An 11330-nucleotide genomic window follows, 5' to 3' on the forward strand; every position below is an offset into this window, starting at 1 on the left:
AAAATCCTCTAAGTCCATGGTATAAGATGTATCATAGATATCAAATAGGACACTCGGAGAATTACCTGTACATTTATATTTAAACCTTCGCACAAATGAATCAGTCAATTGATAGTACCGAGGACACTTATCTTGTAAGAAGTCCTCCATATCGGCATTACGCACATACGTGTCAAATTCCTCCTTAAAGCCTGCTTCGACCATAAAATCGTCGGATGGCCACTCACAAGCTCGTACTTCTGCGTCCCTCGGTAGTTCATCGTCTTGCTCATGTATAGCAATCCTGGGTCCTTTATTTACTGAGGAACCACCTTGGTACATTCTCCTAGACATAATTCTTTTACTAAAAAATTTCTGAAATTTTAGTAACTTCAAAATAAAAGTGAATGAAACTAGACAAGATTGGTAGCAACTACTCCTACAAGTGCCTAGAGCCTATATCATGCATTAGAATTACTTGGGACCTCATAAATTTAACATGCAAGCTCAAGAACAGGGTCACCTATGCAACAAAAATTTGCAATGAATAAAGCACTAGAACAGAAACTAATTGGACCAATGGAGGAGTCACATACCAAGCAACAACCTCCCAAAGCAGTTTTGTGAATGGAGATTTGAGCAAGGAGATCGAAAATCGCAGCAAAATGAGCAAGAACTCGTGCTTGAGCTGGATGGGGATTTTTTTGTGAAGAAGATGGAGTGTGTGGGTGCTGGCATAAGTGGAGGGGGGCCACCAGGGGCCCACCAGACAGGGGGGCGCGCCCAGGGGGTGTGGGCGCGCCCTCCACTCTCGTGGCCTGGTGTTTGCCCCTCCTGCAGTGTTTTCAATGCCTAAAATCCTCAAATATTCCAAAAGCAATCATACTAAATTTGCAGGGTATTTGGAGCACTTTTATTTTCGGGATATTTTTTTATTGCACGGATAATTCAAAAAACAGACGGATAATACTATTTTTGCTTTATTTATTCTAAATAACAGAAAGTAAAAAGAGGGTATAGAAGGTTGTGCCTTCTAGTTTCATCCATCTCATGATCATCAAAATGAATCCACTAACAAGGTTGATCAAGTAACAAACTCATTCCGAATAACAAGGAACCGGAGGAACTTCGAATAACACTAAGTTACCTCAACGGGGATATGAACATCCCCAACAATAAGAATATCATACTTTTTTTTGACAGTAGGGAGAGGAAATTCAAAACCTCCAATAATGATAGTTGGAACTTTTCCAATAGAATTGATGCTATGAACTTGAGATTGTTTCCTCGGAAAGTGTACCGTATGCTCATTACCATTAACATGAAAAGTGACATTGCCATTGTTGCAATCAATAACAGCCCCTGCAGTATTCAAACAGGGTCTACCAAGGATAATCGACATACTATCATCCTCGGGAATATCAAGAATAACAAAGTCCGTTAAGATAGTGACATTTGCAACCACAACAGGCACATCCTCACAAATACCGACAGGTATAGCAGTTGATTTATCAGCCATTTGCAAAGATATTTTAGTAGGTGTCAACTCATTCAATTCAAGTCTACGATATAAAGAGAGAGGCATAACACTAACACCGGCTCCAAGATCACATAAAGCAGTTCTAATATAATTTCTTTTAATGGAGCATTGTACAGTTGGTACCTCCGGATCTCCAAGTTTCTTTGGTATTCCACCCTTAAAAGTGTAATTAGCAAGAATGGTGGAAATTTCAGCTTCCGGTAACTTTCTTTTGTTTGTAATGATATCCTTCATATATTTAGCATAAGGATTTACTTTAAGCATATCAGTTAAGCGCATACTTAAGAAGATAGGTCTAATCATTTTAGAAAAGTGCTCAAAATCCTCATCATCCTTTGTCTTGGATGGTTTAGAAGGGAAGGGCATGGGTTTCTGAACCCATGGTTCTCTTTCTCTACCGTGCTTCCTTGCAACAAAATCTCTCTTATCATAATGTTGATTCTTTGATTGTGGGTTATCAAGATCAACAACAGGTTCAATCTCTACTTCATTATTTTTGCTAGGTTGAGCATCAACATGAACATTATCATTAACATTATCACTAGGTTCATGTTCATCACCTGATTGTGTTTCAGCATCAGAAATAGAAATATCATTGGGATTCTCAGGTGTGTCTACAACAGGTTCACTAGAAGCATGCAAAGTCCTATCATTTTTCTTTTTCTTCTTTTTGGAAGAACTAGGTGCCTCTAAATTATTTCTCTGAGAATCATGCTCGATTCTCTTAGGGTGGCCTTCAGGATACAAAGGGTTCCTGAGTCATTCTACCAGTTCTAGTAGCCACTCTAACAGCAAAGTCAGGTTTATTATTTAATTCATCGAGCAAATCATTTTGAGCTTTAAGTACTTGCTTAGCTTAAGTAGCAACCATAGAAGCATATTTGCTAATGAGTTTAAGTTCACCTTTAACTCTAGCCATATAATCACTCAAGCGTCCTATCTCGAAAGCATCATTCTTTAATTCTCTACCAACATAAGCATTAAAACTTTCTTGTCTAGCCATAAAGTCATCAAATTCATCTAAGCATGGGCTATGAAATTTAGTAGAGGGGATTTCAACTTTATCATATCTATAGAGAGAATTTACCTTCACTACCTGTGTTGGGTTATTAAGACAATGTGGTTCTTCAACAGGCGGTATATTAAGACCATGTATTTCTTCAATAGGTGGTAAATTCTTAACATCTTCAGCTTTTATACCTTTTTATTTCATTGATTTCTTTGCCTCTTGCATATCTTCAGGACTGAGAAATAGAATGCCTCTCTTCTTCGGAGTGGGTTTAGGAATAGGCTCAGGAGTTGGCTCAATTGGTTCAGGAATTGCCTCAGGAATTGGCTCAGGAAGAGTCCAATTATTTTCATTAGTCAACATATTATTCAATAGTAATTCAGCTTCGTCGACTGTTCTTTCCCTGAAAACACAACCAACACAACTATCCAAGTAGTCCTTGGAAGCATTGGTTAATCCATTATTAAAAATATCAAGTATTTCATTTTTCTTAAGAGGATGATCAGGCAAAGCATTAAGTAATCAGAGAAGCCTCCCCCAAGCCTGTGGGAGACTCTCTCTTTGATTTGCACAAAATTATATATTTCCCGCAAGGCAGCTTGTTTCTTATGAGCAGGAAAATATTTAGCAGAGAAGTAATACATATCCTGGGGACTACGCACACAACCAGGATCAAGAGAATTAGACCAAGTCTTAGCATCACCCTTTAATGAGAACGGAAATATCTTAAGGATATAATAATAGCGAGACTTCTCATCATTAGTAAACAGGGTGGCTATATCATTTAACTTGGTAAGATGTGACACAACAGTTTCAGATTCAAGGCCATAAAAAGGATCAGATTCAACTAAAGTAATTATTTAAGGATCAACAGAGAATTCATAATCCTTATCAGTAACACAGATAGGTGAAGTAGCAAAAGCAGGGTCAGGTTTCATTCTAGCATTAAGAGATTGCTGCTTCCATTTAGCTAATAACTTTTTAAGATCATATCTATCTTTACAAGCAAAGATAGCTCTAGCAGCTTCCTCTTCCATAACATAACCCTCAGGAACAACGGGTAATTCATAATCAGGGGGAGAACTTTCGTCATGACTATCATCAATAATAGCATCTTCAATAATTTCATTCTCTTTAACCCTAGCAAGTTGTTCATCAAGAAATTCACCTAATGGCATAGCGGTATCACACACAGAAGTAGTTTCATCATAAGTATCATGCATAGCAGAAGTGGCATCATCAATAACATGCGACATATCAGAATTCAAAGCAGTATGAGGTTTAGGTGTCGCAAGCTTACTAATAACAGAAGGAGAATCTAGTGTAGAGCTAGATGGCAGTTCCTTACATCCCCTCATAGTTGAGGGCAAAATCTTAGTTCTTTCGTCTTTCAAGTTCCTCATAGTGATTAGCAGATATAAATCCCAAGTGACTCAAAGAATAGAGCTATGCTCCCCGGCAACGGCGACAGAAATTAGTCTTGATAACCCACAAGTGTAGGGGATCGCAACAGCTTTCGAGGATAAAGTATTCAACCCAAATTTATTGATTCGACACAAGGGGAGCCAAAGAATATTATTGAGTATTAGCAGTTGAGTTGTCAATTCAACCACACCTGGATAACTTAGTATCTGCAGCAAAGTATTTAGTAGCAAAGTAGTATGATAATAAAGATAACAGTGGCAAAAGTAAAGATAATAGTTTTGTAGTGATTGTAACAGTAGCAACGGAAAAGTAAATAAGCGAAGCACAAGATGTGAAAAGCTCGTAGGCATTGGATCAGTGATGGATAATTATGTCAGATGCGATTCCTCATGTAATAGCTATAACATAGGGTGACACAGAACTAGCTCCAGTTCATCAATGTAATGTAGGCATGTATTCCGAATATAGTCATACGTGCTTATGGAAAAGAACTTGCATGAAATCTTTTGTCCTACCCTCCCGTGGCAGCGGGGTCCTAGTGGAAACTAAGGAATATTAAGGCCTCCTTTTAATAGAGAACCGGAACAAAGCATTAGCACATACTGAATACATGAACTCCTCAAACTATGGTCATCACCGAGAAGTATCCCGATTATTGTCACTTTGGGGTTGTCGGATCATAACACATAATAGGTGACTATAGACTTGCAAGATAGAATAAAGAACACACATATATTCATGAAAACGTAATAGGTTCAGATCTGAAATCATGGCACTCGGGCCCTAGTGACAAGCATTAAGCATAGCAAAGTCATAGCAACATCAATCTCAGAACATAATGGATACTAGGGATCAAACCCTAACAAAACTAACTTGATTACATGGTAAATCTCATCCAACCCATCACCGTCCAGCAAGCCTACGATGGAATTACTCACGCACGGCGGTGAGCATCATGAAATTGGTGATGGAGGATGGTTGATGATGACGACAGCGACGAATCCCCCTCTTCGGAGCCCCGAACAGACTCCAGATCAGCCCTCCCAAGAGAGATTAGGGCTTGGCGGCGGCTCCATATCGTAAAACGCGATGAAACTTTGTCTATGATTTTTTCTCCGCGAAACGGAGTATATGGAGTTGGAGTTGAGGTCGGTGGAGCGTCAGGGGGCCCACGAGACAGGGGGCGCGCCCAGGGGGGTGGGGGGTGGGCGCGCCCCCACCCTCGCGAACAGGGTGTGGCCCCCCTGGTCTTGATTCTGTTGCCAGTATTTTTTATATTTTCCAAAACTTGCCTCCATGGATTTTCAGGTCATTCCGAGAACTTTTGTTTTCTACCCATAAAACAACATCATGGCAGTTCTGCTGAAAACAGCGTCAATCCGGGTTAGTTTCATTCAAATCATGCAAGTTAGAGTCGAAAACAAGGGCAAAAGTGTTTGGAAAAGTAGATACGTTGGAGACGTATAAGTGTGTCCACCATATATATGTCATATGATGAGGTGGCTGTCCAGCGCCCTGTGGGCAGTGGTTCCTGTTCTTCTCCCGCATCGTCGTCCGTACTGTCGATGTCTTCGGAGTTGAAATCAAGCATGTCGGTTAAGTCGTCGATAGTGGCTATTAAGTGGGTGGTGGGTTGGTAACAAATTCCTTCGTCGTCCGCTTCCCACTCAAGCCGGACATAGTTCGGCCAAGAGTCTCCTGACAAGGGGAGAGATTTTAATGAGTTTAGCATGTCGCCCAAGGGTGAGTGCTGAAAGATGTCCGCAGAGCTGAACTCCAAGATCGGTGCCCAGTTAGATCCGGTGAGCGCGGATACGCACGGTTTGGAGCCTATGGCCAGAAATGAGTCCGAGGGTCTGATGACACAGATCTCATTAGAAGTGAAATCTGTGTTCGGCTCTATCGCCGTTGAGTGTGCGGCTTCCGTGGCGGGGTCCATCCTCGCGTCCTCGGATGGCACGATCTGCACTGGATCTAAAGCTAGGGCAACTGCAGGTGCGATCTCCTGAACACCATCCGATGGCAGATCTAGGTCATGCTCATCGTGGCTGTACGGTGTGCCTGTCATGGGCTCGAATCCATCGAAGATCAAGTCTTCACGGATGTTGGTAGTGTAGTTCAGGCTTCCAAACCTGACCTGATGGCCAGGGGCGTAGCTATCGATCTGCTCCAGATGGCCATGCGAGTTGGCCCGCAGTGCGAAGCTGCCGAATATGGAGATCTGTCCGGGAAGGAAAACCTCACCCTGGACCGTATCGTTGTAGATGATTGAAGGAGCCATCAAGCTTTATGGTGACGACACAGTGGAACTCTCAATGAAAGCACCAATGTCGGTGTCAAAACCGGCGGATCTTGGGTAGGGGGTCCCGAACTGTGTGTCTAAGGCTAATGGTAATAGGAGGCGGGGGACACGATGTTTACCCAGGTTCGGGCCCTCTCTATGGAGGTAATACCCTACTTCCTGCTTGATTGATCTTGATGATATGAGTATTACAAGAGTTGATCTACCACGAGATCGTAGAGGCTAAACCCTAGAAGCTGTTGGGGAACGTAGTAATTTCAAAAAGTTTCCTACGCACACGCAAGATCATGGTGATGATATAGCAACGAGAGGGGAGAGTGTTGTCTACGTACCCTCGTAGACCGAAGCGGAAGCGTTGACGCAACATAGAGGAAGTAGTCGTACGTCTTCCCGGTCCAACCGATCCAAGCACCGTTACTCCGGTACCTCCGAGTTCTTGACACACGTACAACTCGATGACGCACCCCGAGCTCCGATCTAGCAAAGCTTCGGGGAGGAGTTCCGTCAGCACGACGGCGTGGTGACGATCTTGATGTTCAACTGTCGCAGGGCTTCGCCTAAGCACCGCTACAATATGACCGAGGTGTAATATCGTGGAGGGGGGCACCGCACACGACTAAGGAACAATCACGAAGATCAACTTGTGTGTCCATGGGGTGCCCCCTGCCCCCGTATATAAAGGAGTGGAGGAGGGGAGGGCCGACCCTCTCTATGGCGCGCCCTAGGGGAGTCCTACTCCCACCGGGAGTAGGATTCCCCCTTTCCTAGTCCAACTAGGAACCCTTCCATGTAGTAGGAGTAGGAGACAAGGAAGGGGAAGAGAGAAGGGAAGGAAGGAGGGGGTGCGGCCCCTCCCCCTAGTCCAATTCGGACTAGGCCATGGGGGGGGGCGCGGCCTGCCCTAGGCAGCCCCTCTCTCTTTCCCGTATGGCCCAATAAGGCCCAATACTTCTCCCCGGCGAATTCCCGTAACTCTCCGGTACTCCGATAAATACACGAATCACTCGGAACCTTTCCGAACTCCGAATATAGTCGTCCAATATATCGATCTTTACGTCTCGACCATTTCGAGACTCCTCATCCTGTCCCCGATCTCATCCGAGACTCCGAACTTCTTCGGTACATCAAAACTCATAAACTCATAATATAACTGTCATCAAAACCTTAAGCGTGCGGACCCTACGGTTCGAAAACAATGTAGACATGACCGAGACACGTCTCCGGTCAATAACCAATAGCGGGACCTGGATGCCCATATTGATTCCTACATATTCTACGAAGATCTTTATCGGTCAGACCACAAAACAACATACATTGTTCCCTTTGTCATCGGTATATTACTTGCCCGAGATTCGATTGTCTGTATCCAATACCTAGTTCAATCTCGTTACCGGCAAGTCTCTTTACTCGTTCCGTAATACATCATCTCGCAACTAACTCATTAGTTGCATTGCTTGCAAGGCTTAAGTGATGTGCATTACCGAGAGGGCCCAGAGATACCTCTCCGACATTCGGAGTGACAAATCGTAATCTCGAAATACGCCAACCCAACAAGTACCTTCGGAGACACCTGTAGAGCACCTTTATAATCACCCAGTTACGTTGTGACGTTTGGTAGCACACAAAGTGTTCCTCCGGTAAACGGGAGTTGCATAATCTCATAGTCATAGGAACATGTATAAGTCATGAAGAAAGCAATAGCAACATACTAAACGATCGGGTGCTAAGCTAACTGAATGGGTCATGTCAATCACATCATTCTCCTAATGATGTGATCCCGTTAATCAAATTACAACTCATGTCTATGGCTAGGAAACATAACCATCTTTGATTAACGAGCTAGTCAAGTAGAGGCATACTAGTGACACTCTATTTGTCTATGTATTCACACATGTATCATGTTTCCGACTAATACAATTCTAGCATGAACAATAAACAATTATCATGAAATAAGGAAATAAATAATAACTTTATTATTGCCTCTAGGGCATATTTCCTTCAGTCTCCCACTTGCACTAGAGTCAATAATCTAGATCACATCGCCATGTGATTAACATCGATAGTTCACATCATCATGTTATTAACACCCATAGTGCACATCGTCATGTGACCAACACCCAAAGGGTTTACTAGATTCAGTAATCTAGTTCACATCGCTATGTGATTAACACCCAAAGAGTACTAAGGTGTGATCATGTTTTGCTTGTGAGAGAAGTTTAGTCAACGGGTCTGCCACATTCAGATCCGTATGTATTTTGCAAATTTCTATGTCAACAATGCTCTGCATGGAGCTACTCTAGCTAATTGCTCCCACTTTCAATATGTATCCATATTGAGACTTAGAGTCATCTAGAACAGTGTCAAAACTTGCATCGACGTAACCTTTTACGACGAACCTTTTGTCACTTCCATAATCGAGAAACATATCCTTGTTCCACTAAGGATAATTTTGACCGCTGTCCAGTGATCTACTCCTAGATCACTATTGTACTCCCTTGCCAAACTCAGTGTGGGGTATACAATAGATCTGGTACACAACATGGCATATTTTATAGAACCTATGGTCAAGGCATAGGGAATGACTTTCATTCTCTTTGTATCTTCTGCCGTGGTCGGGTTTTGAGTCTTACTCAATTTCACACCTTGTAACACAGGCAAGAACTCTTTCTTTGACTGTTCCATTTTGAACTACTTCAAAATCTTGTCAAGGTATGTACTCATTGAAAAATCTTATCAAATGTCTTGATGTATCTCTATAGATCTTGATGCTCAATATGTAAGCAGCTTCACCGAGGCCTTTCTTTGAAAAACTCCTTTATGCTTTGCAGAATAATTCTACATTATTTCCGATCTACAATATGTCATTCACATATACTTATCAAAAATGCTGTAGTGCTCCCACTCACTTTCTAGTAAATACAGGCTTCACCGCAAGTCTGTATAAAACTATATGCTTTGATCAACTTATCAAAGCGCATATTCCAACTCCGAGATGCTTGCACCAGTCCATAGATGGATCATTGGAGCTTGCATATTTTGTTAGCACCTTTATGATTGACAAAACCTTCTGGTTGCATCATATACAACTCTTCTTTAATAAATCCATTAAGGAATGCAGTTTTGTTTATCCATTTGCCAGATTTCATAAAATGCGGCAATTGCTAACATGATTCGGACAGACTTAAGCATAGATACGAGTGAGAAACTCTCATCGTAGTCAACACCTTGAACTTGTCGAAAATCTTTTTGCGACAATTCTAGCTTTGCAGATAGTAACACTACTATCAGCGTCCGTCTTCCTCTTGAAGATCCATTTATTCTTAATGGCTTGCCGATCACCGAGCAAGTCCACCCAAAGTCCATACTTTGTTCTCATATATGGATCCTATCTCAGATTTCATGGCCTCAAACCATTTCGCGGAATCTGGGCTCATCATCGCTTCCTCATAGTTCACAAGTTCGTCATGGTCTAGTAACATGACTTCCAGAACAGGATTACCGTACCACTCTGGTGCGGATCTCACTCTGGTTTACCTATGAGATTCGATAGTAACTTGATCTGAAGTTACATGATCATCATCATTAGCTTCCTCACTAATTGGTGTAGTAGTCACAGGAACAGATTTCTGTGATGAACTACTTTCCAATAAGGGAGAAGGTACAATTACCTTATCAAGTTTCAACTTTCCTCCCACTCACTTCTTTCGAGAGAAACTCCTTCTCTAGAAAGGATCCATTCTTAGCAACGAATGTCTTGCCTTCGGATCTGTGATAGAAGGTGTACCCAACAGTCTCCTTTGGGTATCCTATGAAGACATATTTCTCCGATTTGGGTTTGAGCTTATCAGGATGAAACTTTTTCACATAAGCATCACAACCCCAAACTTTAAGAAACGACAACTTTGGTTTCTTGCCAAACCACAGTTCAGATTGTGACGTCTCAACGGATTTAGATGGTGCCCTTTTTAATGTGAATGCAGCTGTCTTTAATGCATGATCCCAAAACGATAGTGGTAAATCGGTAAGAAACATCATAGATTGTACGATATCCAATAAAGTACGGTTATGACGTTCGGACACACCATTATGCTGTGGTGTTCCAGGTGGCACGAATTTGTGAAACTATTTCACGTTGTTTTAACTGAAGACCAAACTCGTAACTCAAATATTTGTCTCCGCGATCAGATCGTAGAAACCTTATTTTCTTGTCACGATGATTTTCCACTTCACTCTGAAATTCTTTGAACTTTTCAAATGTTTCAGACTTATGTTTCATCAAGTAGATATACCCATATCTGCTCAAATCATCTGTGAAGGTTAGAAAATAACGATACCCGCCGCGAGCCTTAACACTCATCGGACCGCATACATCAGTATGTATTATTTCCAATAAGTCAGTTGCTCGCTCCACTATTCCGGAGAACGGAGTCTTAGTCATCTTGCCCATGAGGCATGGTTTGCAAGCATCAAGTGATTTATAATCAAGTGATTCCAAAAGTCCATCAACATGGAGTTTCTTTATGCGCTTTACACCGATATGACCAAAACGGCAGTGCCACAAATAAGTTGCACTATCATTATTAACTTTGCATCTTTTGGTTTCAATATTATAAATATGTGTATCACTACTCGAGATCCAATGAACCATTTTCATTGGGTGTGTAACCATATAAGGTTTTATTCATGTAAACAGAACAACAGTTTATTCTCTTACTTAAATGAATAACCGTATTGCAATAAACACGATCAAATCATATTCATGCTCAACGCAAACACCAAATAACATTTATTTAGGTTCAACACTAATCCCGAAAGTATAGGGAGTGTGCGATGATGATCATATCAATCTTGAAACTACTTTCAACATACATCGTCACTTCACCCTTAACTAGTTTCTGTTTATTCTGCAACTCCCGTTTCGAGTTACTACTCTTAGCAACCGAACCAGTACCAAATACCGAGGGGTTGCTATAAACACTAGTAAAGTACACATCAATAACATGTATATCAAATATACCTTTGTTCACTTTGCCATCCTTCTTATCCGCCAAATACTTGGGGTAGTTCTGCTTCCA

The sequence above is a fragment of the Triticum aestivum genome, chromosome 2B (assembly GCF_018294505.1).
Source record: "Triticum aestivum cultivar Chinese Spring chromosome 2B, IWGSC CS RefSeq v2.1, whole genome shotgun sequence".
Classification (NCBI taxonomy): Eukaryota; Viridiplantae; Streptophyta; class Magnoliopsida; order Poales; family Poaceae; genus Triticum; species Triticum aestivum.